Source organism: Pan paniscus, chromosome Y (genome assembly GCF_029289425.2).
Source record: "Pan paniscus chromosome Y, NHGRI_mPanPan1-v2.0_pri, whole genome shotgun sequence".
Classification (NCBI taxonomy): domain Eukaryota; kingdom Metazoa; phylum Chordata; class Mammalia; order Primates; family Hominidae; genus Pan; species Pan paniscus.
In genome coordinates this window covers 24,336,680-24,362,316 of record NC_073273.2, presented here as the reverse complement: position 1 = coordinate 24,362,316, position 25,637 = coordinate 24,336,680, and positions in this window count along the sequence as shown.

The following is a 25,637-nucleotide window of genomic DNA, read 5'->3' as shown; positions in this document are numbered from 1 at the left end:
CGTATGACTAGCCTGTTATCCCAGCATTATTTATTAAATGAAATGTCTTTTTCCCATTGCTTACTTTTGTCCACTTTGTTAAAGATGGGATGGTTGCAGACATGTGGCCTTAGTTTCTAGTACTCTAGTCTGTTCCATTGGTCTATGTGTCCATTTTTCTACTAGTACCATGTTACTTTGCTTACTATAGTCTTCCAGTACAGTTTGAAGTCATGCAGTATGATGTCTCTTGCTTTAGTATTCCTTTGGCTTGGCTATTCAGACTCCTTTTAGGTTGCATATAAATTTTAGATGTTTTTTACTTTGTGAAAAACGACATTAGTAGTTTGATAATAAAAACATTAAATCTGTAAATTTCTTTGAGCAGCATACTCATCTGCACACAGATGATACAGCAATGTATGCTCTTCTGTGGTTGATGAGTGCAGTGTACTGTAATTCCAATTGGTCAGCCATTGAATTTAAATGGAGAGTTTCTTTATTAGTTTTCTGCCTCAATGATCCGTCTAACACTGTCATTGGGGTGTTGAAGTCCTTTATTATTATTTTATGGCTGTTTAAAACTCCTCATCGGTCTAAACATAGTTCTTTTAAGAATATATTTGCTCCAATTTTGGGTGCATATACATTTAGAATAGATACATATTGCATATATATTTAGAATATATTTAAAATATATTTTACTTACTGTTACTTCACTCACTTTTATTAGCTGGATGTCATCATGGGGGCAGTTTGCCTGCATTCTCCTTCCCTGGATCTGGTGTGTCCTTCATGATTTTGGTGGATTCCCATTCTTCTTCTTAAATTAAAGCTCAAAGAGTTGACATTTATGCACTATTGTGTTATGTCCATGTGGCTGAGGCATGCTAAAAGTCTCTAATACATCATTTTGGAAAAAAAAAAATTTATCCAAATTTGAGTTTATAAAAGGAAAATTGTATATTTTGTTACATGATTGTTATTCTTGAGCTAAAAGATTAATCTCATAAATACACATATTTATCTTCAGTGTCAGAAACAAATAATTGATGGCTGCCACCAACACATATCAGCACAGTCATACTGTTTGTGTTTTACTGTGATTTTGGACACAGGAATAGTAAGAAAAAAATTGACTTTAAGGCACAATGGTATCCACCTTATAAGAATTGTAGTAGTTGGCTCAAAAACTGGTGTCTTTCTCCAAAGGGTCTCTGGAGGTAGTTGGAACTAAGCTTGGACAGAAGAGCAACAAAGTTCCCATGGATTGGAGTTGAGAGATAACAAAAGACAGAGTTAAATTTGAACTTCAGATAAATAATAGATAATTTAGCATATTTACATTTAAAGTATTGTGTATACATATTGCATGCAAATACGCAGATATAATATAAATTTATTAGTCTTTTTCAGAATCTTGAACTTAAGTATATTCTATATGACTATATGCTGAATCTTGTAGATCCACCATGAAAATAATCATGTGTCTTGGAAAATATGGTATGTACCTGGAGAAGTGATATAGAATTAAAATTTATAGAAGTCATATAGTATGGTCAGAGTGTAAAAGAGTGTAATCAGGTCCTAATAAATACATCCAAAATGTAAAAATCTGAATACAAACCTCAGCACTCACTATAAGAAGTGACAATTAAACTAGGGTGAATCCCCTGACCACTCTTGGAAGACACATAATGCATTCAACACCAGCCTGTCCAACATGGAAAAACCACGTCTCTACTGAAAACACAAAAATTAGCCAGGCATGGTGGTGTGCACCTGCAATCTCAGCTACTTGAGAGGCTGAGGCAGGAGAATCACTTGATGAACCCCGGAGGCAGAGGTTGCAGTGAGCTGAGATGGAAATTTTGCACTCCAGCCTGGGCAACAAGAGCAAGACTTTGTAAAAAAATAAAAATAAAAAAAAAAGAAGAAGAAGACAGATAATGCATATCAATGTGATCATTATTATGACTTCACTTTACGCTACTCTCCATAGAATAAGTCCCAAATTATGTGATCATCATGGGTAATGGTGGAGAAGATGACATAAATAATGAATCTTTATGTTATAGATTATCTATTAGGTATTAAATCTATGCTGGATAAGGAACTTCTTAAGTGAGATTGCTATTATTTTGAAGATAATATCAAATTATTTTATGCAAGTTACATTTGGTCACTGTGAGACAACTTACTGATGCGTGGAAAAATGCCAACTACCATGATTTACCTATAATTTACATTACATAATTTTAGAAGAAAAACCATATTCTTTAAGGTATTTCAAAGAGGTTTATTTTGAGCTTATATGAATGACTGCGGCCTAGTGAATCACAGGTTTAAGGAGTCCTGAGAAACTGAATGCAAGGCTGTTGAATTACAGTTGATTTTACATTTTAGAGAGGGAGAAAATTATAGGGGAATATATAAATCAATACATAGAAGGTATACATTGGTTTCACCCAAAATAGTGGAATATCTTGAAGCAATGGCTTACAGGTTATAGGTAGATTCAGAGGTTCTTGAATTTGCAATTGTGTTGTAAAAGAAAATAGAATTTTGGGACCACCAGACTCAGTATGTCAAAGGGAAAGTTAAGCTTTGGAACTGAGTAACATAGTACTGTTTTTCATTTTTTTCTAAACAGATAGCTGTAATTTTACAACCTTGTGTCATAGCCTCATTCATAATTCAGGCTCCTACAATGACAGAAGGATACTTATCACTCCAGATAATCTCTCTCATAAATTACTCACAAGAAGATTCTTTCTGAGCCCCTAAATCTTTCAGGATACATATCCCCTCAATAAACTAGCCCTAATATCAAGTCCTGTTGAATCTCACCTGAGAATGTCAATTACCAGCTTATCTTCACAGGACAAAGACAAGACAAGGAACCATCTCTCCATCTGCCTCTGAGATGATTGCACAAATGCCTTTTTTTCTCTACTCTCTCTTTTTGCATGTGAAACGTAGATTTAGTGAGGCTAATCAGAGCATCACAAAATGTAACCATTTGTCTCACTGCCTACCATCTCCTCATCTTTTTTCTGCCTCCTTTCTCATTTCACTTTAAATATTGAAGCTCCCAAAACCCTCTTTGATAAAAGCACAGATCTTTTGTTCAACTTGTATATTTTCCTAGGCATGTAATCAGCCTGGACAAATGGATCTCTATCAATTAAGGTCTCCCTCAGTCACTTCTTGGTTAACAGTTAAAGGAGTAATGCTCTATCTAAAACTTTGAGTCAGCAGAAGTAAAAGTTTTAACCCTTAAGTGGACATAGGGATGTTGTGTGGTGAGACTGCTGACCTGCAGGCATAGCTTAACACTTGCCTTGCACTGCCTTAAATCTTGCCAATAATTTGATATTATATTGCCACAGAGTCAGTTTTGTCAGTCTTATCATCTCCATTTTAACATTAGTGCTGATGATTTGTTGTGCTTAAACAGCAAACAGAGGTTTAACAGCAAACAGGGGTATAACAAGGCCTGTCTGTCTTCTTGTTCTGTGTGGGAGATGCGTGAGGGGAGAAGAAAAGACACACACAATACCTTTAAGGGTAAACAAACTTTTATCCCACATAAATAGCAATGCAGATATATGTATGTGTGTATATATACTCACTAGACTATAGAGGATTCATCACTAGTCTGGGAAGCAGCAGCCTGGGCTCCAGAGTTGGCCCCTACACCCACTAGACTCTGGAGGATTCACTTTTTGGCTGCAAGAACAGGGCTGGAAGCTCAAGGAATTCCCACATCTGGGGATGGGAACTCCTCCAGTTCTCCCTCTTGGCAACTGAATGGTCCAGGGGAACTGACCTTAGTGAAAATTGGGTATCTAAATTACTGGAATTTGAACCTTTGACTGTGCCTGAAGTGCTGCAGGGGATTTCAGTCAGCAAAGGAGATGCCAAAGGGATCTCCCAGCATAGATGGTGCTAGCTTATTGCTTATAAATTAATGTGTCAAGACAGAAATCAGTTGCTACAAAAGAAATGTAAGCTGGAAAAAGAAAATGCTAATCTGACTCCCAGACTGGCCCTGGCTCAATGCCAGGCCTATGTCTTGACTGATCAGGCTCAAAGCTAACAGATTATTACTGTAAAAAACAGCTGTCCAAGTGGTGTGGCCAGAATAAAACTGAAGAACTAGTCAGCCGGGTCTTGGAGTGGGTAAAAACCCAGCTCCTATCTCAAGGATGGGAAATTAACCCTAATAAAATTCAAGAACCTGCACAAACTGTAAAATTGCATTGCATCCTATGGAATGCAAGAAAAACGTCCATTTTACCAAAGGCTATGGTTAAAATACTAGAATTTGCAATCCCTACCACTAAAAAGGAAGCCCAGAAATTTATTGGCTTGTTTGGATTCTGGAGACATCATCTTCCAGATTTGGGTAACACCTTACAACCTCTGTAGGCAGTCACTAGAAAATATGACTTTCACTGGAGGTAGAAAGAGAACACAGCCTTTGAGCAAGCTAAGCAAGCAGTGCAGCTGGCCCTGGATGGCCCATACGGGATGGACCACTGGAATTGCAAACAACTGTACTGGATTAACATGCTAATTGGCTCCTTTGGCAGAAACAAGATGGGAAGAGGGGACCCTTGGGGTTTTGAACCCAGAAGCTGCAAGAGGCTGGCAAAGCTTATAATCCTTTCAGGAAGAAACTGTTAGCTCACTATTGGGCTTTGCTGCAAATGGAGCCCCTCTGCTTCAACCATGATGTCTTCATAAGGCCTGAAATTCCTATTATGACTTAGGTCATGCGGTTTCCCAAAACCCATCGAATAAGGCATGCTCAAGAAAGTAGCATCACATAATGGAATGGTGTATACAAGATAGGGCTAAACCAGGACCAAAGGGGTACCGTTTTTACAAAATTGGCCAACTCAGGATGCCGCCAAGCAAGTCCTGCAGATAGGGAAAGAAACGTGCCCTGTCCAAAGAATCAGAAACAGACCTAGTTTACTGATGGATCCACCAAATACATTGGTGGGACCCGATGCTGGGAGGCCATGGCTTATAATCCTGTTAGAAACATAAGCATTTCTGATGAAGGAAGGGGTGGCAGCAGCCAGCTGGCTGAACTAGCAGCCATCTTCCCAGCTATTCAGGAGGAGGCCAGAGGTATTTGTCACTTGTATACCAACTCTTGGTCAGTAGCAAATGGTCTTACTACCTAGATGCCTCAATGGCAATGAGACAAATGGTTAATTGGGAATAAGAGGTTTGGGGAAACAATACTGGGAAGATATCTGAATCCCTGGGCACCCTACCATTAACACTGTTATGTTGATGCTCATGCATGTCTGCTTTCTCTTGACAGACTATTTAATCAGCAGGCAGGCCAACAGGCCAAAATTCCCACCATAACTGCAAACTCAAATGTGGATGAATGGATTACAACACGTCCAAGCGTTGGAATGAGACGCATCATAGTGTATGGTGGTGTAATTGATAGTGATTACCAGGGAGAGTTGAAAATCATTTAACATGATACCACCCAAGACCCTTTTGCCATAAAGTTGCAGATGCAAATTGCTCAGCTACTGAAAGTACCCTTTCAGCAGTTAACCCCTGAGGAAATTTCTGCCCCAATAGAAACAACATATAGAACTGGAGGATTTGAGTCCACCTATGTGGGCAGTGTAAATCCTGGGGCCAAAATATGGGTGCAGAAAATGAAGGGGATAGTAAAAATTTTAAAACATTGTTATGTTCCCCTCTGTTTTTCTTATTACAGGGAATAGCCTATCGACTGATGGTCAGCACCTGCGTCTTTGTGTCTGAAGCCAAGAATGAATTTATCAACTGGGTAGCCACCGCTGCAAAAGAAGTCAACTGCAGTCAGTGCTGCCTATTCGTCGAATTTCCACAGGCTGCAGGGAATGGGCTCCCTTAAAAATTGTGTCTGCCAACATTTCCAAGTGGTTACATCGCTACCAAGGGGGTCAGGAGAATAGCACCTGTAATCCCACCTGGACTTCTTTTAACAAAACCAAACAGTCTATTTTTGCCCAAGTCTGATAAAAGGAGAAATCCACTTTTGCAATGCGTCAAAGGCCTTTGTATCCTACCCAATATGCCCAGAAAGACTGGGAACCTACCATACTGGTAGCTGAATTCCATATAGCCTCCCATTTGTCTGGAGGCCTTAAGTGGCTCTTTTAATGTTACTCTGCGGTTTCTCCCACCAGATAATTGTCAACAAATACTCCAAATCAACAACACTGCCCCCAATGAAACACAATCTCTTTCCTAAACCTAGATGCTTCCAAACATCACTGGTTATGAATGCGCCAGAATCCCTGGTGGTGCTGCCCTATCACAGTATTCTCCCCTGCCGCTGGTACAATTCTGCTTCAGCAACAAATTAAAATATTAAGCTTACATGTAGAAAAAGCTCTTAATGATAGTAGCACTGGATTTATGTTGTTATCAGATGAATTTGCTCAGCTGCGTACTCTTGTGCTGCAAAATTGAATGGTATTAGGTATGCTTACCGCAGCCCAAGGAGGATTTGAGCCTTGCTTCATACTGAATGTTGTATGTGTATCCCTGACAATTCTCACAATGTTACTCTCCTCGCCCAAGACACACTAGGACAACAAAACTGTTTGAATCTAACTGTCAGGACTCAATCGTTAATTGTCTGTCCAACTGGAATTGGCATTGGCCTTGGTGGGTGTGGTTTTATTAATTGTGCTTTTAATTCTCCTCTGCTTACCCTGCTTCTGTAACCTCTACCAGTTACGTATTCCCCGTATATCTGTAAGGGTATTTTCTCCAACTGAGTATCAAAATGGGGCCGAATAGAGAGGAAAAGTTAAATAATATATTTGAACTCAATTGAACGTCGATATAAATAATGGTCACCACGTCCTGGACCAGGCTGTGTGAGCCCCTTGAGGCATTCATCCAGCACTGCTTCAGAGAAGTCTATATTTCAATCTATTCCTATATATTAGTTATTGAAAAACAACTAACAATCACAAAAACAAATTGACATTTTTGTGTTCCTTGAGCTCAGTTGCAAAGGGCCCTCATGATTGGGCCTCATGCCAAACAACTAATTACAAAAGGAGCTGGAATCCCAAACCATGCTGAAGGTTCATGAGACCTCTGCTTATGTTTGCGTGGACAAGTGGCTGAATCTGGAGCCCAGGCTGTTGTTTCTCGGTCTGGTGATGAATCCTCCATAGTCTATCCTCCATTACATATATATGTGTGTGTGTATATATATATGTATATATATATTCATCTCCCCTGCCCACTGCAATTTGCTTATTATATCAATTTGCTTATTCTATGCATTGCCATTTATGTGGGATAAAGTTTGTTTACCTTTAAAGGTATTCTGTGTGCGCCTTTTCTTTTCCTCTGGAGCATCTCCCACACAGAATGCCTCTCTTTCTGTCGTAGCCAGGAATTCAGTTTTTAGTTATTTTCTGGGGTCCCCTTGGTCAAGAGGAAGCATGTTCAGTTGACAGGGGGCTTAGAATTTTACTTTTAGTTTTAATTATATTCTAAAACCCCCAGGAGAATGAAGTTTTAACAAACACAGATTTTAATTTCTGAACATTCTTCTAATAATATTTGTACAGGTAGTGGAATAACTAAAAAAACTGTTTTTTGCCTTAATGATGTGCTTCATTAAAATTTGACCTCTAAAGGATGTCTTATCCAGCTCTCCAGGCTGCTACAGTTAAGCTAAATTTACTGCTTCTTCCCATAATAAAGAATGGCATTTTAAAATAACATAACTTCTATGGCATATATTTTTAAAGCATGACCACTATTAGAATACTTAGAATAATTGAAAATTCCAAAGATTGTTATAATGACACTGCACCAAAATTTATCATTCCAATGACTACAGGGAATTTTTAGTAGTGTTATTTTTATAATAAAATTAAACTTTAATAATGTAACTGACTTTCAAACTTCAGCAAGAGAACATATATACAGCGAGAAAAAAATACTAGGAAATACTTTTCCCGATAACGGCCTTGGCAAATAATTTATGGCTAAGTCCTCAAAAGCAATTGCTTCTAAAACAAAAATTGACAAGTGGGATGTAATTAAACCAAAAAACTTTTGCACAACAAGAGAAACTATCAAGGGAGTAAACAGATAACCCACAGAATGAAATACATTATTCACAAACCAGGCATCTGACAGACGTCTATTATTCAGAATCTATGAGGAACTTAAATCAACAAGCAAGCAGCAAGTAACTCCATTAAAAAGTGAGCAAAAGGACATGAACAGACACTTCTCAAAAGAAGACATACACACAAGCACCCAACAAACATATGTAAAAGTGCCCATCACCATTATTTATTAGAGAAATGCAAATCAAAACTGAAATGAAGTATCATTTCACACCAGTCAGTATGGCTTTTGTTGAAAAGTCAAAAGAAAACACATACTGGTGAGGCTGTAGAGAATAGAGAACACGTATACACTTTCTGAGGGAATGTAAATTAGTTAAGACACTGTGGAAAGCAGGTTGGGGATTTCTTAAAGGACTGAGAGTTGAACTACCATTCGACCCAGTAACCCCATTACTGGGTATATATCCGAAAGAAAATAAATATCCTACCAAAAAGACACACGTAGCCCTATTTTTATCGCAGCAGTATTCACAATAACAAAGACATAGACAACCCAGGCGTCCATCAGTGGTGGTCTCGATAAAGACTCATGGAATACCATACAGCCATAAAAGAAATCAAAATTATGCCATTTTAAGCAACATGGATGCATTGTTTCCAGCAAACTAATGCAAAAGCAAAAAAAACAAAAAAACAAAAAAAACAAAAAAACAAACAAAAAAAAAAAACAAAAAACCAAAATACCGCATGTTCTCACTAATAAGTGGGAATGAATGATGGGTACGCATGGTCATAATACAGACAGGGAGGAGAGGCCGGGCGCAGTGGCTCACGCCTGTAATCCCAGCACTTTGGGAGGCCAAGGTGGGCAGATCACCCGAGGTCAGGAGCTTGAGACCAGCCTTGCCAACGTGGTGAATCCCCGCGTTTACTGAAAACACAAAAATTAGCTGGGCATGGTGTCTGGCCCCTGTAATCCCAGCTACTCGTGAGCCTGAGGTAGGAGAATCACTTGAACCTGGGGGGCGGAGGTTGTAGTGAGCCAAGATCGCGCCACATCACTCCAGCCAGGGCGACACAGCAAAATTCTGTCTCAAAAACAAACAGACAAACAAACAAACAAAACAAAGAACACAAAGAGCGAGGAGGGAGTGAATACAGATTGATAAAAACTACTGATTGGTTAGTGTACTCTCTAACCTGGTAATGAATTCATTCATTCAATTCACAATTCATTTATTCAATTAACAATTCCATTCCCCCTGAGGGGGAAAAAAATATTCACTTGTCATTAAAATCTCTCTATCTTACTGATTTCAGATAGAAGTTAAATTTCACGTTAATAATAGAAACAAAAGAACTAGTTAAACTGACAAAAACCAATAAATGTATGCTCAAATTTACTAAGAGAAACATGGGTACATCATATAATCGTAACCTTCTACGAGTTTTAAGTAAAATAAATAAGGAAACAATCTTAACCCTACCTCCTACCAGGAAGGGCGTATCCTCGCTCCCAGGTGAGTGGGAAACTTGCTCTCTGGGCGGGTTGTGCCGCGGCCTCTGGCACCTCTTGCTGGCAGCATCTCCGCTGCAGGGACAGGGCAGGCGCTGGGGGGCGGGCAGCGGGCCAGGCCCAGGCGCGTCCTTTGTCAGGGACTGGGCAGGTGTGGAGAGGGGCGGAGCGGTGCTGCCCTGGGCGAGGGAACCTCCGGCTCTGGACGGCTCGCCGCCGCTGCCCCAGGAGGGCGCTGCAGGAGCTGGGTGGGGAAGCGGAGGGACGAGGGGACACAGGCCAGGCCAGGTGGCCCCTTAGCCCTGGGTGATGCCGGAGGCGCGGTGGGAGACCAGCGAAGTCCCGGAGCAGAAACCGGGAACTTACATCTCTGGCTGAATATTTGTCCTCTTGCTGAAGTTTGAAAGTCAGTTCTTTCATTAAAGTTTAATTTTATTATAAATTAACTACTACTAAAATTCCCTGTAGTCATCGGAATGATAAATTTTGGTGCAGGGTCAACATAACAATCTTTGGAGTTTTAAATATTCTAAGTATTCAAATTGTGGCCATGTTTAAAAATATATGCCATATATTTTTATGGCATCCACACCTGTGTGCCTGTGTCCCGCATCCACCTCTGCGTTCCTGCTGGCTCAGGAAACAAGCTTCTTCCTCCTTCCGCAGACTCGGATCAGGCCGTCCTCTCGCCGGCGCCTGAGGCGGGCATGGGGCCAGCCTGTCCACAAGTAGCCCGAGAACGCCCGGCCTGTGCCCTGTGCTTGGCGTGGTGTCCTGGCTGCTGCCCCTCAGAGCCCAGCACAAAGCAGCGCCACAGGTGTGGGAGGACCCAGCACCAGGCAGCGGTGAGCGGATGGATGCTCCAGGGATGTGGGGCTGCTGGCAGTCAAGAACCCATTGCCAAATTCAATGGCATAATGTTGGATTTTTTCCTCTATATTTTTGTGTAGGAATTTTACAGCTTTCAGCCTTATATTTAGGTCTTTAATCCATTTTGAGTTTTTTTAAAAGTGTAGTATAAACTACAATTCTGACCTCTGTATTTTACATGTTGATAGCAAGGCTTTCCCACCATTGTTTGTTAAAGGAGGCTGTTCCTTCTCCATAGTTTGGCCTTTGTACCCATTTTGAAGATCATTTTGACCACATATACAAGGCTTTTGTGGAAAGGGGGGGTCTCTATTATTTACTATATCAACATGTCTTGATTTAATAAATTTCCTTTCTGATTTTCTCCTCTTTATTTTTTCAGACAGGTTCTCTGTCATCCAGGCTGGGGTGCACTGGTGCGACCATGGCTCACTGCAGCTTTGATCTCCCAGGCTTAAACAATCCTCTCACCTCAGCCTCTGGAATAGCTGAGACTACAGGTGCATGCCACCATGCCTGGCTAATTTTTATTTTTATTTTTATTTTTTTTGTAGAGATGGAGGTTCTCACTATGATGCCCAGTGTGTTTTGAACTCCTGGGCTCAAGCAGTCCTTCCACCTCAACCTCACAAAGTGTTGAGGTTACATCTGTAAGCCATAGAACCTGGCCTCAAAATACCACCACATTTAAAAAGAGTTCAACAGCACTGCAACTAGTTTTGGATTTAAAAATTGTGAGGGCTCCCCACTTGACATTCTGTTGCAAGTTTAATTGCCTATTTTCAGGCTTGAGATTCCATATGTTTTAAGATTTTTTATTTCTGCAAATGAATATTATTGTGATTTATATAGCTATTGCACTTAATCTGTTATTAATTTCATTAGCATAGACTTAAGAACATTGTCTTCTAATATATGAATATGGGATATCAGTTGTCTAATCTATAAATATAGAGTATCTTCCCAATTGTTTGTGATTTCCTTCAGCAACATCTTTTAATTTCTAGTATACTAGTCTTACATCTCTTTGCTTGTTTATTCCAAAGTATATTCTTTTTAATATTATTTTAAATGGAATTTTAAAAACTTGGATTGTGCATTGTAGTGAAGAGAAATACACTTAATTTTGTGTTCTGCAATTTTGCTAAATGCAAGTGTTAGTTCTAACAGGTGTTGTGTTCAGCATTCAGGATTTTGTGTATATAACATCATATCATAAGATACAGGTAATTTTACTTCTTCCTTTAGAATATGGATGTTTTCTTTTTTTCGTTGCATAGTTGCTTTTTCCAGGACTTTCACTGCTGTTTTTGAATAGATGCATCAACAGTGAATATCTTGCTTCCTTATTAAAGTTAGAGGATAAACTTTCCGCACTTCAGATTTCAGTATAATGTTAGTGATGAGTGTTTTTTTTTGTTTGTTTGTTCCTGTCTTTTGAGATAGGGTCTTGCTCTGTCACCCAGACTGGAGTGCAGTGGCATGATCTGGGCTCACTGCAACCTCCACTTCCTGAGTTCAAGATATTCTGATACCTCAGCCTCCATGGTTGCTGGGAATACAGGCATACACCACAACGTCCAGCTATTTTTCATATTTTTAGTTGAGACATGATTTCAACATGTTGGTTGGGCTGGTCTGGAACCCCTGACCTAAAATCATCCACCCACCTCAGCCTCCCAAAATGCTGTGACTATGGGCACCAGCTGCTGCACCCAGTTGGTGATGAGTTTTTTACATGTCTTTTATTATATTAAAGTAGTTTCCTTTTATTTCTAGTTTATTGAGTGTTTAATCTTGAAAAGATGCTTAATTTTGTCAATTGACTTTTCTGCATTATTTGAGATATTGTGTGTTTTGTATCTGTTAGTCTGTTAATGTAATATATTAAATCGATTGATTTAAACTCCCATTCCAAGATGGCCAAATAGGAAGAGCTCTGGTCTGTAGCTCCCAGTGCAATCAATGCAGAAGATGGTTGATTTCTGCATTTCCAACTGAGTTACCTGATTCATCTCACTGGGACTGGTTGGAGAGTGGGTGCATTCCATGGACCCTGAGCTGAAGCAGGGTGGGGTGTCACCTCACCCAGCAAATGCAAGGGATCAAGGGATTTTCCTTTCCTAACCAAGGGAAGGCCTGACAGACTGTACCTGGGAAAACAGGACACTCTCACCCAAATACTGCACTTTCCCCACAGTCTTAGCATTGCTAGTGAAGCAGTCTGAGACCAACCTGCCAGGGTGCCACTGGGCATAGGGAGGTACATCTGCCATTGTTGAGGTTTGAGTAGGTAAAAAAGGAGCCAGGAAGCTTGATCTGGGTGTAGCCACCCACAGCTCAGCAAGGCCCCTTGCATCTATAAACTCCACCTCTGTGGGGAGGGCACAGCTGAATAAAAGGCAGCAGAAACTTCTACCGACTTAAACATCCATGTCTGACAGCGCTGAAGAGAGCAGTGGTTCTCCTGACATGGTATTGAGCTCTGAAAATGGACATACAGCCTCCTCAAGTGGGTCCCTGAACCCCATATAGCCTAACTGGGAGGCACCTCCTAGTAATGGCCAACAGACACCTCATACAGGTGGGAGTGCCTCTTTCACAAAGCTTCCAGGGGAAGGGTCAGGCAACAATATTGGCTGTTCTGCAGCCTCCTCTGGTGATACCCAGGCAAACAGGGTCTGGAGTGGACCTCCAGCAAACTCCAACAGACCTGCAGCTGAGGGACCTGAGTGTTAGAGGGAAAAGTAACAAATGGAAGAGAGTAGCATCAGGATAAACAAAAAGGACATCCACACCAAAATCCCATCCATAGGTCACCAATATCAAAGACCAAAGGTAGATAAAACCACAAAGATGAAAAGAAACCAGAGTAGAAAACCTGAAAATTCTAAAAACCAGAGCACCTCTTTTCCTCCAAAGGATTGCAGCTCCTCTCCAGCAATGGAACAAACCTTGATGGAGAATAACTTTGACGAGTTGACAGAAGTATGCTTCAGAAGATGTGTAATAACAAACTTCTCCGAGCTAAAGGAGCATGTTTCAAGCCATCACAAGGAAGCTAAAAACCTTGAAAAAAGGTTAGACGATTGGCTAACTAGAATAAACAGTGTAGAGAATACCGTAAACAACCTGATGGAGCCGAAAACCATGGCAAGATAACTTTGTGACACACGCAGTAGCTTCAATACCTGATTCAATCAAGTGGAAGAAAGGATATCAGTAATTGAAGATCAAATTAATAAAGTGAGAAGACAAGTTTAGAGCAAAAAGAGTGAAAAGAAGTGAGCAAAGCCTCCAAGAAATATGGTACTTCGTGAAAAGACCAAATCTATGTTTGCCTGGTATACCTAAATGTGATGGCGAGAATGGAACCAAGTTGGAAAACACTCTTCAGGAGAACTTCCCCCACATAGCAAGGCAGGACAACATTCAAATTCAGGAAATCCAGAGAACACCACAAAGATACTCCTCCAGAAGAGCAACCCCAAGACACATAATTGTCAGAATCACCAAGGTTGAAATGTAGGAAAAAATGTTAAGGGCAGCCAGAGAGAAAGGTCGGGTTACCCACAAGGGGAAGCCCATCGGACTAACAGCAGATCTCTCAGCAGAAACCCTACAAGCCAGAATACAGTGGGGGCCAATATTCAACATTCTTAAACAAAAGAATTTTCAGCCCAGAATTTCATATTCAGCCAAACTAAGCCTCATAAGTGAAGGAGAAATAAATCCCTCTACAGATAAGCAAATGCTGAGAGATTTTCTCACCACCAGGAAAGGACTGCCTTACAAGAGCTTCTGAAGGAAGCACTAAACATGGAAAGAACAACCAGTACCAGCCACTGCAAAAAACATGCCAAATGGTAAGGACCATCGATACTACGAAGAAACTGCATCAATTAATGGGCAAAACAGCGAGCTAACATAATAATGGCAGTATCAAATTCACACATAACACTATTGACCTTAAATGTAAATGAGCTAAATGCCTCAATTAAAAGACACAGACTGGAAAATTGAATAAAGAGTCAAGACCCATCAGTGTGCTGTATTCCCGAGACCCATCTCACATGCATAGACACACATTGGCTCAAAATAAAGGGATGGAGGAAGATCTAAAGAGATCAATTCAACAAGAAGAGCTAACTATCCTAAATTTATATGCACTCAATACAGGAACACCCACATTTGTAAAGTAAATCCTTAGAGACCTACAAAGAGACTTAGACTCTCACACAATAATAATCGGAGAATTTAACACCCCACTGTTGATATTAGACAGATCAACAGGACAGAAGGTTAACAAGGATATCCAGGAATTGAACTCAGCTCTGCCCCAAGTGGACCTAATAGACATCTACAGAACTCTGCACCCTAAATCAACAGACAAACATTCTTCTCAGCACCACATCACACTTATTCTAAAAATGAGCACATAATTGGAAGTAAAGCACTCCTCAGCAAATGTGAAAAACAGAAATCACAACAAACTGTCTCTCAGATCACAGTGCAATCAAATTAGAACTCAGGATTAAGAAACTCACTCAAAATGGTAGAAATACAGGGAAACTGAATAACCTGATCCTGAATGAATACTGGGTAAATAATGAAATGAAGGCAAAAATAAAGATGAGAACAAAGACACAACGTAGCAGAATCTCTGGGACACATTTAAAACAGTGCATAGAGGGAAATTTATAGCACTAAATGCCCACAACAGAAATCTGGAAAGATCTAAAATCAACACCCTAACATAACAATTAAAAGAACTACAGAAACAAGAGCAAACAAATTCAAAAGTGAGCAAAAGGCAAGAAATAACTAAGATCAGAGCAGAACTAAAGGAGACAGAGACACAAAAGAAACCTTCAAAAAATCAATGAATTTAGGAGCTGATTTCTGAAAAGATCAACAAAATTGATAGACCACTAGTAAGACTAATAAAGAAGAAAAGAGACAGGAATCAAATAGACACAATAAAAAATGATAAATGTTATATCACCAATCATCCCACAGAAATACAAACTACCATCAGAGAATACTATAAACTCCTCTACACAAATAAACTAGAAAATCTAGAAGAAATGGATAAATTCCTGGGTACATACACCCTCCTAAGATTAAACCAGGAAGAAGTTGAATCTCTCAATAGACCAATAACAGGCTCTGAAATAGAGGCAATAATTAATAGCCTATCAACCAAAAAATATCCAGGAGCGGATGTATTCAAAGCCGAATTCTACCAGAGGTATAAAGAGGAGCTGGTACCATTCCTTTTGAAACTATTCCAATCAATAGAAAAAGAGAGAATGCTCCCTAACTCATTTTGTGAGGCCAGCTTCATCCTGATATCAAAGCCTGAGAGAAACACAACAAAAAAAAGTGAATTTTAGACCAGAATCCCTGATGAACATCGATGTGAAAATCCTCAATAAAATACTGGCAAAGCAAATCCAGCCACACATCAAAAAGCGTATCCAACACTATCAAGTAGGCTTCATCCCTGGGATGCAAGGCTAGTTCAACATACACAAATCAATAAAAGTAATCCATCACATGAACAGAACCAATGACAAAAACCACATGACTATCTCAATAGATGTAGAAAAGACCTACGACAAAATTCAAGTCTTTCATGCTAAAAACTCTCAATAAACTAGGTATTGATGAAACGTATATCAAAATAATAGGAGCTATTTACGAAAAACCCACAGCCAATATCATACTGAATGGGTAAAAACTGAAAGTGTTCCCTTTGAAAACCGGCACAAGAATGTCCGCTCTCACCTCTCCTATTCAACATAGTGTTGGAAGTTCTGGCCAGGGCAATCAGGCAAGAGAAAGAAAGAAAGGGTATTCAATTAGGAAAAGAAGAAGTCAAATTGTCTTTCCTTGCAGATGACGTGATTGCATATTTAGAAAACCTCATTGTTTCAGCCCAAAATCTCCTTAAGCTGATAAGCAACTTTAGCAAAGTCTCAGGATACGAAATCAATGTGCAAAAACCGCAAGCATTTCTATACACCAACAACAGAAAAATAGAGAGCCAAATCATGAGTGAACTCCCATTCACAATTGCTACAAAGAGAATAAAATACCTAGGAATACAACTTACAAGGGATGTGAAGGACCTCTTCAAGGAAAACAACAAACCACTGCTCAACGAAATAAAAGAGGACACAAACAAATGGAAGAACATTCAATGCTCATGGATAGGAAGAATCAATATCGTGAAAATGGTCTTACTGCCCTAGGTAATTTATAGATTCAATGCCATCCCCATGAAGCTACCAAGGACTTCCTTCACAGAATTGGAAAAAAACTAATTTAAAGTTCATATGGAACCAAAAAAGAGCCCATATTGCCAAGGCACTCCTAAGCAAAAAGAACAAAGCTGGAGGCATCATGCTACCTGACTTCAATCTATACTTCAAGGCTATAGTAACCAAACAGCATGGTACTGGTATCCAAACAGATGTATAGACCAATAGAACAGAACAGAGCCCTCAGAAATAACACCACACATCTACAACCATCTGATCTTTGACAAACCTGACAAAAAGAAGCAATGGGGAAAGGAGTCCCTATTTAATAAATAGTGCTTGGAAAACTGGCTAGCCATATGTAGAAAGCTGAAACTGGATCCCTTCCTCACATCTCATACACAAATTAATTCATAATGGATTAAAGACTTAAATATTAGACCTAAAACCATGAAAACCCTAGAAGAAAACCTAGGCAATACCATTCAGGACATAGGCATGGGCAAAGACTTCATGACTAAAACACCAAAAGCAATGGCAGCAAAAGCCAAAATATACAAATGGGATCCAATTAAATTAAGAGCTTCTGCACAGCAAAAGAAACTACCATCAGCATGAACAGGCAACCTACAGAATGGGAGAAAATTGTTTGCAATCTATCCGTCTAACAAAGGGCAAATATCCAGAATCTACAAAGAACTTAAACAAATTTACAAGAAAAAAACAAACAACCCCATTAAAAAGTGGGCAAAGAATATGAACAGACATTTCTCAAAAGAAGACATTTAGGCTGGGTGCGGTGGTTCATGCCTGTAATTCCAGAACTTTGGGAGGCCAAGGCTGGTGGGTCACAAGATCAGGAGATGGATACCATGCTGTCTAACATGGTGAGACACCGTCTCTACTAAAAATACAAAAAAAAAAAAAAAAAATTATCTGGGCCTGGTGGTGGGCACCTGTAGTCCCAGCTACTCGGGAGGCTGAGGCAGGAGAATGGCGTGAACCTGGGAGGCGGAGCTTGCACTGAGCCGAGATCGCACCACTGCGCTCCAGCTTGGGGACAGAGCAAGACTCCATCTCAAAAAAAAAAAAAAAAAGAAGACATTTATGCAGCCAACGGACACAAGTAAAAATGCTCATCATCACTGGTCATCAGGGAAATGCAAATCAAAACCACAATGAGATGCCATCTCACTCCAGTTAGAATGGCAACTATTAGAAAGTCAGGAAACAACACATGCTGGAGAGGATGTGGAAAAATAGGAAGGCTTTTACAATGTTGGTGGGAGTGTAAATTAGTTCCACCATTGTGGAAGACATTGTGGACATTGCTCTAGGATCTAGAACTAGAAATACCATTTGACCCAGCGATCCCATTACTGGGTATATACCCAAAGGATTATAAATCATGCCACTATAAAGACACATGCACACATACATTTATTGCAGCAGTATTCACAGTAGCAAAGACTTGGAACCCACCCAAATATCCATCAGTGATAGACTGTATTAAGAAAATGCAGCACATATACACCATGGAATACTATGCAGCCATAAAAAAGGATGAGTTTATGTCCTTTGCAGGGACATAGATGAAGCTGGAAACCATCATTCTCAGCAAACTATCTCAAGGACAGAAAACAAAATACTACATGTTCTCACTCATAGGTGGGAATTGAACAATGAGAATACTTGGACACAGGGTGGGGAACATCACACAGCGGGGCCTGTCGGGGGCTGAGGGGCTGGAGGATAGATAGCAGTAGGAGAAATATCTAAAGTAAATGACGAGTTGATGGGTGCAGCAAAACAACATGGCACATGTATACCTGTGTAACAAACCTGCACGTTTTCCACATGTACCCTAGAACTTAAAGTATAATTAAATAAATAAATAAATAAATAGACTGATTTACACGTGTTGAACAATACTTATATTGGAGAGATAACACCCTCTTGGTCATGGTGTATAACCCTTGCAATATGTTATTGAATTTGGTATTCTAATGTTCTGAGGAGAATTTTTATGTCAATAGTCATCAGGAAAATTGATTTGTAGTTGTATTCTTTTTTCTTAGTATCTTTGTGGGGTTTGGTGTTATGTTAATGCTGGGCTCATAAAACAAGTTGGAAATTGTTTTCTCTTTTTCATTTTTTTGAAGTAGTTTAAGAATGGTTGGTGTTAACCCTGCTTTAACATTTTGAAAAAAAAAAAAAATTAATGAAGTGATCCGGGCCTGGGCTTTTTGAGGGGAGGTTGTTGTTACTAGTTATATGCCTATTCAGAATTTTTTATGTTTTATTTGTAGTATAATCTATATTTCTAGACACTTGTCTATTCCTTTTAGCTTCTCACATTTTTTGGCATATACTTGGACTTAAGCTTTTATAATCTCTTCTTTTCCTACTTTTGTGGCATCAGTAGTAATAGCTCCTCTTTTATTTCTGAATTTAATTATCTGATATATCTTCTTTTTTTTCCTTTAATCTGTTTGTCAATTTTCTTAATCTTTTCAATAAAACCAAACTTTAATTGATTTTTCTATGGTTTGTAATTGTTATTATTTATAACTGCTGAAATTTTTATTCTTTACTTATGTTTGGTTTCATTTAGTAGTTGATTTAGATAGATTTTTTTAAATGTACACGTTTACTACTACAATTGAATACAAGCTTTAGATGCATTCAACAATTTTGTTATGCTTTTTGTCAAGAGTTATGTTGAAATTTTCACTGTGACTTCTTCTTTAACCCATAATGTTTAGGAGCATGTTACTTGAATTTTATGTATTTGCAAATTTTAAAATTTTTCTTCTGGTATTCATTTCTAGTTCCATTCCATTTTAGTTGCAAATGATACTTTGTATGATTTTAATTTTCTTGAGTTGTGGTGCGATTTGTGATATAGTCTCAAGAATGTTCCATGTGTGCACCAGAAGCATGTACAGTCCATTGTTGAGAAGATCATTTCTATATGTCTGTTGGATTTGGTTGAATCACTCCTTGCTCAATCCTCTGTCTTCATGTTGGTCTGCCAGATTGTCCTCTCCATTATTTTAAAGTCTCCTATCATTTTGGTGGTTGTGTGCAGTCCTCCCATTATTTTTGTTTATAATTTTTTTATATATATATATACAGACGAAGTGTTGCTATCTTGCCCAGGTTAATCTCAACTCCTGGGCTCAAGTTATCCTCCTGCCTCAGCCCCTGCCAAGATGCAGGGATTACAAACAGGCGTGAGCCACTGTACTCAGCCTATTTCTCCTTTTATTTCTGTCATTATTTGTGTTATATGTTTGGAATAGTTGCTGATACATGTGCATATTTTAATTATGATATCTTCTTGGAGATTTACTTTTATTATATAATGTCCTTGTTCGTCTTCATGACAGTTTTTTGCTTAAAGTCTAATCATCTAATGTAAATGTGACCAACTTTGTTCTATTCTGGATGCTATTTTGGTTGATTTTGTTACCATATAGAATATAATTTTCCATCCCTGCACTTTCAGTCCATGTTTATTCTTAAATAAAAGGTGAGCCTCTTATAAACAGAATTTATTTGATTTTCTATTTTTATTTTTTCAGTGACCTTGTGTCTGTTTCTGGATAATTTAACATTGTTACATATAAGGTTATTATTTGTAGTTAAGGAGTTACTATTGCCATTTTGTTAATTGTATTGTGTTTCTTTTGTAGTTCTTTTACTTATTTATTTTCTTTCTTACTGTCTTCCTTTTTTGTCTAATTAATTTTTGTGCTAATATGTTTTTATTTCTTTTTCTTTTCTGTATATTCTATATGTACTATCTTTGTGGCTACTATACAGATTACATGGAACGTCTCAAAGTCATAACAATCTCTTTTAATGTGATATTATCTCCAGTGGCATATAAAAACTCCAGTCTTTTACATAACTGTGTTTCCCAACACACACTTTGCTCTTGATGTCACAACTTAGGCCTCTTTATATGGTGTATTTAACATACACTTATAATATTTTTTGTGTATTTTCTGTCAAATTCCATAAAGGAATCAAAATTACTTACCAACATCACAATAATACAAGATGCTATATTTCTCTATATATTTACCTTACAACAGAGCTTTACAGTTTTGTATTCTTTTTGGTACTCTCATTTTTTAATTTTAAGGGACTTTCTGGCATTTCTTGAAGAACAAACCTAGTGGTCATAAACTCCTTTAGCCTTAGCTTATCTGAAAAAAAAAATCTTAATTTCACCTTGATGTTTCAATGAGAGTTTTGCCATATATAATGTTCTTGGTTGGTAATTTTTCTTTTTTTTGTACTTGAATATATCATCCCATACTCTGAACTGCAAAATATCCTTAAACACATCTGTTGATAGTATTAGTGGGACTAAACTGAATGTGTTTAATGTTTTTTCTCTTGAAATTCTTGAAACATTTTCTATGAGATATTTAACAGTTTTATATTGTGTCTCAGTTTGGTTTTCTTTAAATTTATACTGGTCAAAGTCTATTAAAGTTCTTGAGGGTTTTTTTGTCCATTTCTTTTTTTCAAATTTGAGCAGTTTTTGTCCATTTTTAAAATTTATTCACGTGTTTTGAGATGGATTCTCACTCTGTTGCTCAGGCTAGAGTGCAGTGGTGTGATCTCAGCTCATTGCAACCTCTGCCACCCAGGCTACAGTGATTTTCCTGCTTCAGCCTCCCAAGTAACTGGGACCAAAGGTGCATGCCACCATACTTGGCTTATTTTTTTTTATTTTTTATTTTTCTAGAGACGGGGTTTCCCTATATGGCCAGTCTGGTCTTGAACTCTTGACCTCCAGCAATCCAGCTGCCTTGGCCTCCCAAAGTGCAGGGATTACAGGTATGAGACACCGAGCATGGCCTGCCTTGTTGTTGTTTTTTTAATAACACACTTCGGACCTGTTATTTACTTCTTCTTGTCTTTTTCTCCCTTTGAAACAGCAATGTCTGTCCTTTGCCTTTCCCACCGTTGTATTTCAAAAACACGTAACATGTTAGATTTCATAGATTCACAGCAAAAGAAAAATTTGCACTAGAATTAATTATACCTTGAACTTCATCCACATGAGGTTTGGACAAGGCTTTAAACTTAGATTTTAACGTTGACTCTGGAAGGAGCTAAGAATTATAGAAGCTAGTAGATGGAATAATTGTATTTTGTGTGGAAGAAAAAAATAAACTGGGGACATGAGGCATGGTTTTCTTGTTTTTGTTTCCCTTAAAAATTTATGTTGAAACTTAATCCTCACAGCAACACTATTGGGAGGTGTGGTCTTTCGGGATGTGTTTAGGTCAGGGGTGCTCTATCCTCATAAATAGATTACTGTTCTTATTAAAATGTTTGATGAAGAAAGTTTGCTCAATTACACATTAAAACTTCTCTCCACCTCATATTAATTAGTGGAGTGAAAAAAACTGACCAATGGATTGTCTGCTTATCTCCAGTCATTCGCCTTTTTGAAAAACATTAACCTAACACTGTACCAGGTAAGCAGATAAAATGTTCACAAGTCATTGTCCATAATCTTGTGGAATTTAAGAGAAGATATACAAATAAACTAACAACTTCCGGGACACATGGCACTTAAAATTGTTCAGGAAGTGTGAAGATAATAAAATCACAAAAAGAGGGGGTGTCAATGGCATCACTGCAGATTTGATGCTCATGGGAAGTGAAGGAAAGAGCAGGCTGGCTAGATGGTGCCCATGGGGTTGCTAGGGATGACGCAGGACTTTTTGATTGAGGTAACCATGATAGTCAACACTGAGGAGAGTAGTGGTCGTGGTTGACATAATTACAGAGACTTCCTAAGAAGAGACTTTGTTAGTTCTCTTGTTTGTTTTTCCACATATACGTTTACTTTACTGATAAAGAGCACATCTTCAAATAATAGTGCCATAAAATTGCTTTTTATTCCATAGCATTGGAACCTATGTCATCTTCCTTCCTGTCTTCTGGATTTTTGCATGCTTTTTGGTTGCAGGCCCAGGTCCTGTGACGAGGGCATCAGTAACTTGGCCTTCATCTACATGGTGATGCTCCATCCATGGCAAACTTGTTCTCTACAGACAGATTGGGAAGATGTTCTCTAGAGTGGCCTCAAATAGAAGCCTGCTGTCTACCTTAACATGATAATGAGCAGCTTCTTCGCATGCACCACCTGCTCTTTGAGCATACTATAAGCCATTGCCATTAATCCCAGAACCTACTGGTTGGTGAATTTCAAACTCACCCATTTTAGTTATACACTATGTGTTGTCTTCCTCTCATGGATTCTCAACTTCTGTATTAATAGTGACTGACTCTACCCCACTAAAGCTAAATCAAATGTAACCTGGGCAAGAATTATTTTTCTTGTTTATTACTGTTTTTCTTCCCCCAGGGGCTACGTGAACATAAGCTCGTTTTTCACACTAGCAGCATTTAGAAATGTCTCTTCTGGAGGAACACTGATGCTCTCAAATCACACATGGTAATTCTCTCCTCCAGGCACAAAATGCAGTCTCAGCATCTGTATAGCAGGAGTCACTCTCTAAGAGTCTCTCCAGGGAAATAAGCTCCCCAGACCATCCAGCTGCTGGTGAGTTGCTTTGTGGTCATGAACTGGGTAGATTTCCTCATCTCATGCTCATTGGCCACATTCAGGATTAATGATTCAATGCGTTTGGTGTTCCGGAAGCTGTGGTCAGTGGCTATGCAGGAGTCAGCCTTTCAGTGCTGATCTTTGCTGAGAAAATAATAGTCAGTATTGTTCAAACAGTATATAGGATTTGCATTCAATATTTAAGAATTTAGTGACAGAAATCTCTTAAATACACATTATACTGATATAAAATAAGTTACTCATCTATTACCAAATTTACTCTTTTGTTTAATATAACCCTTGGGATAACATTTTCTTTTATTCTTCCATAAATATGCTTCACATGGATATATCACACATTGTGTATAATTTGACACGGTGTTAATATAGTTTAGATCTATTTAGATGTTTGCACATTTATTTTGTCTCAACGTTTGTTCTCAGGAAGAGTATTTTCCTTCATAAACTAAATTTTCTGAAAATTTTAAATGCATTTTACTGAGGTAAATATACTCAGTTTACATTGTTTTTGTGTATTAAGTTACATTTTGTCCTCAAACCTGAAAAATAACTTTTCAAATATATGTAATTTTAAATTTACATGTTTTTCCCTCAGAACTTTGAAGACCATAATCTATTGGATTCTTGATCTTATTCACATATTGGGAAATACGTTTCTTTTCATTGCTTTATAATTAATTTGAATTTTATCTTAGATGGCTTTACATGATTTTCTCTATTTTGGTATTATGCTTTTAACTATTGTTTTTCTTTTGATCAGTATGCCTTTAAGCTATTATAATTAATTATTTTAATAATTATATATTTTTAATTCCCTATTTGACATTCACTCCATTTTATTTATTTAAACTTGTACTTAAACAGCATGACTTATTCTAGATTTTTATGTATTTTAATTCTTCATATTGTTTATTTGTTTTATCCCTATTGGGACTTCTAAATATTCACTTCATTCTATCTTCTAATTAATAATGTCTTTTTTCATTTATGTAATTTTTCTATGTATTCTATCCTTTACATTTAAAATTTTTACCTAATTATTTTCATAATATACCTTATTTTGATCTTACTTTTAAACTTTTCCTCTAATGTGTTTAAACATCATAACTACGTATATTTTTTCTACTCCTTAAATACAATTTTGGGATTTATTAAGATCTAATGGTACAGTCGTGTTTTTATTATAATTTTGTTTCTGAATAACTTTGATCTTGATGACTTTTACTTCGTATATTTTAAAAAGAATAGTAGACTTCATTTTATTATAAATGACTGACCTCAACTGATGGGGCCATTGAAGATTCTCGGTCGAGGTATTTTATTCCAGTGAAAAGTTATCTGTAATATTAATAATGCTCCCTTTACAGACACCTGAAAATGATTAAGTCAATGTATTTACTTAAATTGTCCTGATTAAAGCACATGGTGTACATATGAACCAGAAACTAATATGAGGATTGGTGTTAATTCCCAAATCAACCAAAGAGGAGAAATACCACCTCCACTAACTACTCGAACCTATTTTTCTAAACTTTTGAAAATGTAAGGATTCTAGCTTTACATAGCATGGTCAGATCCGAATACTCCTGCATCTATGCTGCTGTGACATTATATTCACCAATCAGACATGTTAAATTCTAACAACCTGTGCTTCCATTATTAGCAATTCCCAAAGGCAGCATCAACTTCCAGCCTAATTTTTCTCCTACAGCTGTGCTTCTTTAGTTCTTTCCTGAAAAATTACTTGTGGAGGTGCATGCCTTTGAAGTTTCTCAGCATATATGGTTATTTGAGGTTAAAAAGATAAGATTATTTAAATTTTTGCCAGAAATTCTGATACCCACATTATATCTTTGAAAGCATTGGTTGTCACACTGCTGCTGACATGTGCATTCAGGAGAAGCCTACAAATGTCAGTGCTTTGCCGTCTCTGAGGGGTTGAAATAAACAATACCGGCCATCTTGGCCACTGAGGCTCGCACGTAGATTTTCATTCGCAGTCCAGGCATCTAGATTCAGGGGCACCTTCCTGAGGGGCTTCTGGTTGAGGCCTGCTTCAGAAATTTTTGTTCAGATCCCTGTTTGTGGAGAAGAAATGGAACTTTGATAGTAATATTTTTACATTCCTATTAATACTCAATTCTTTTTAATCTTGCTCATACATTCTCCTCTACGCCCTCCTGCCCCCTTTTCCACAAAATTGCAGGCCTGTTTTTTATGAGGGGGCCACGTTGGCACTGAGACAGTGC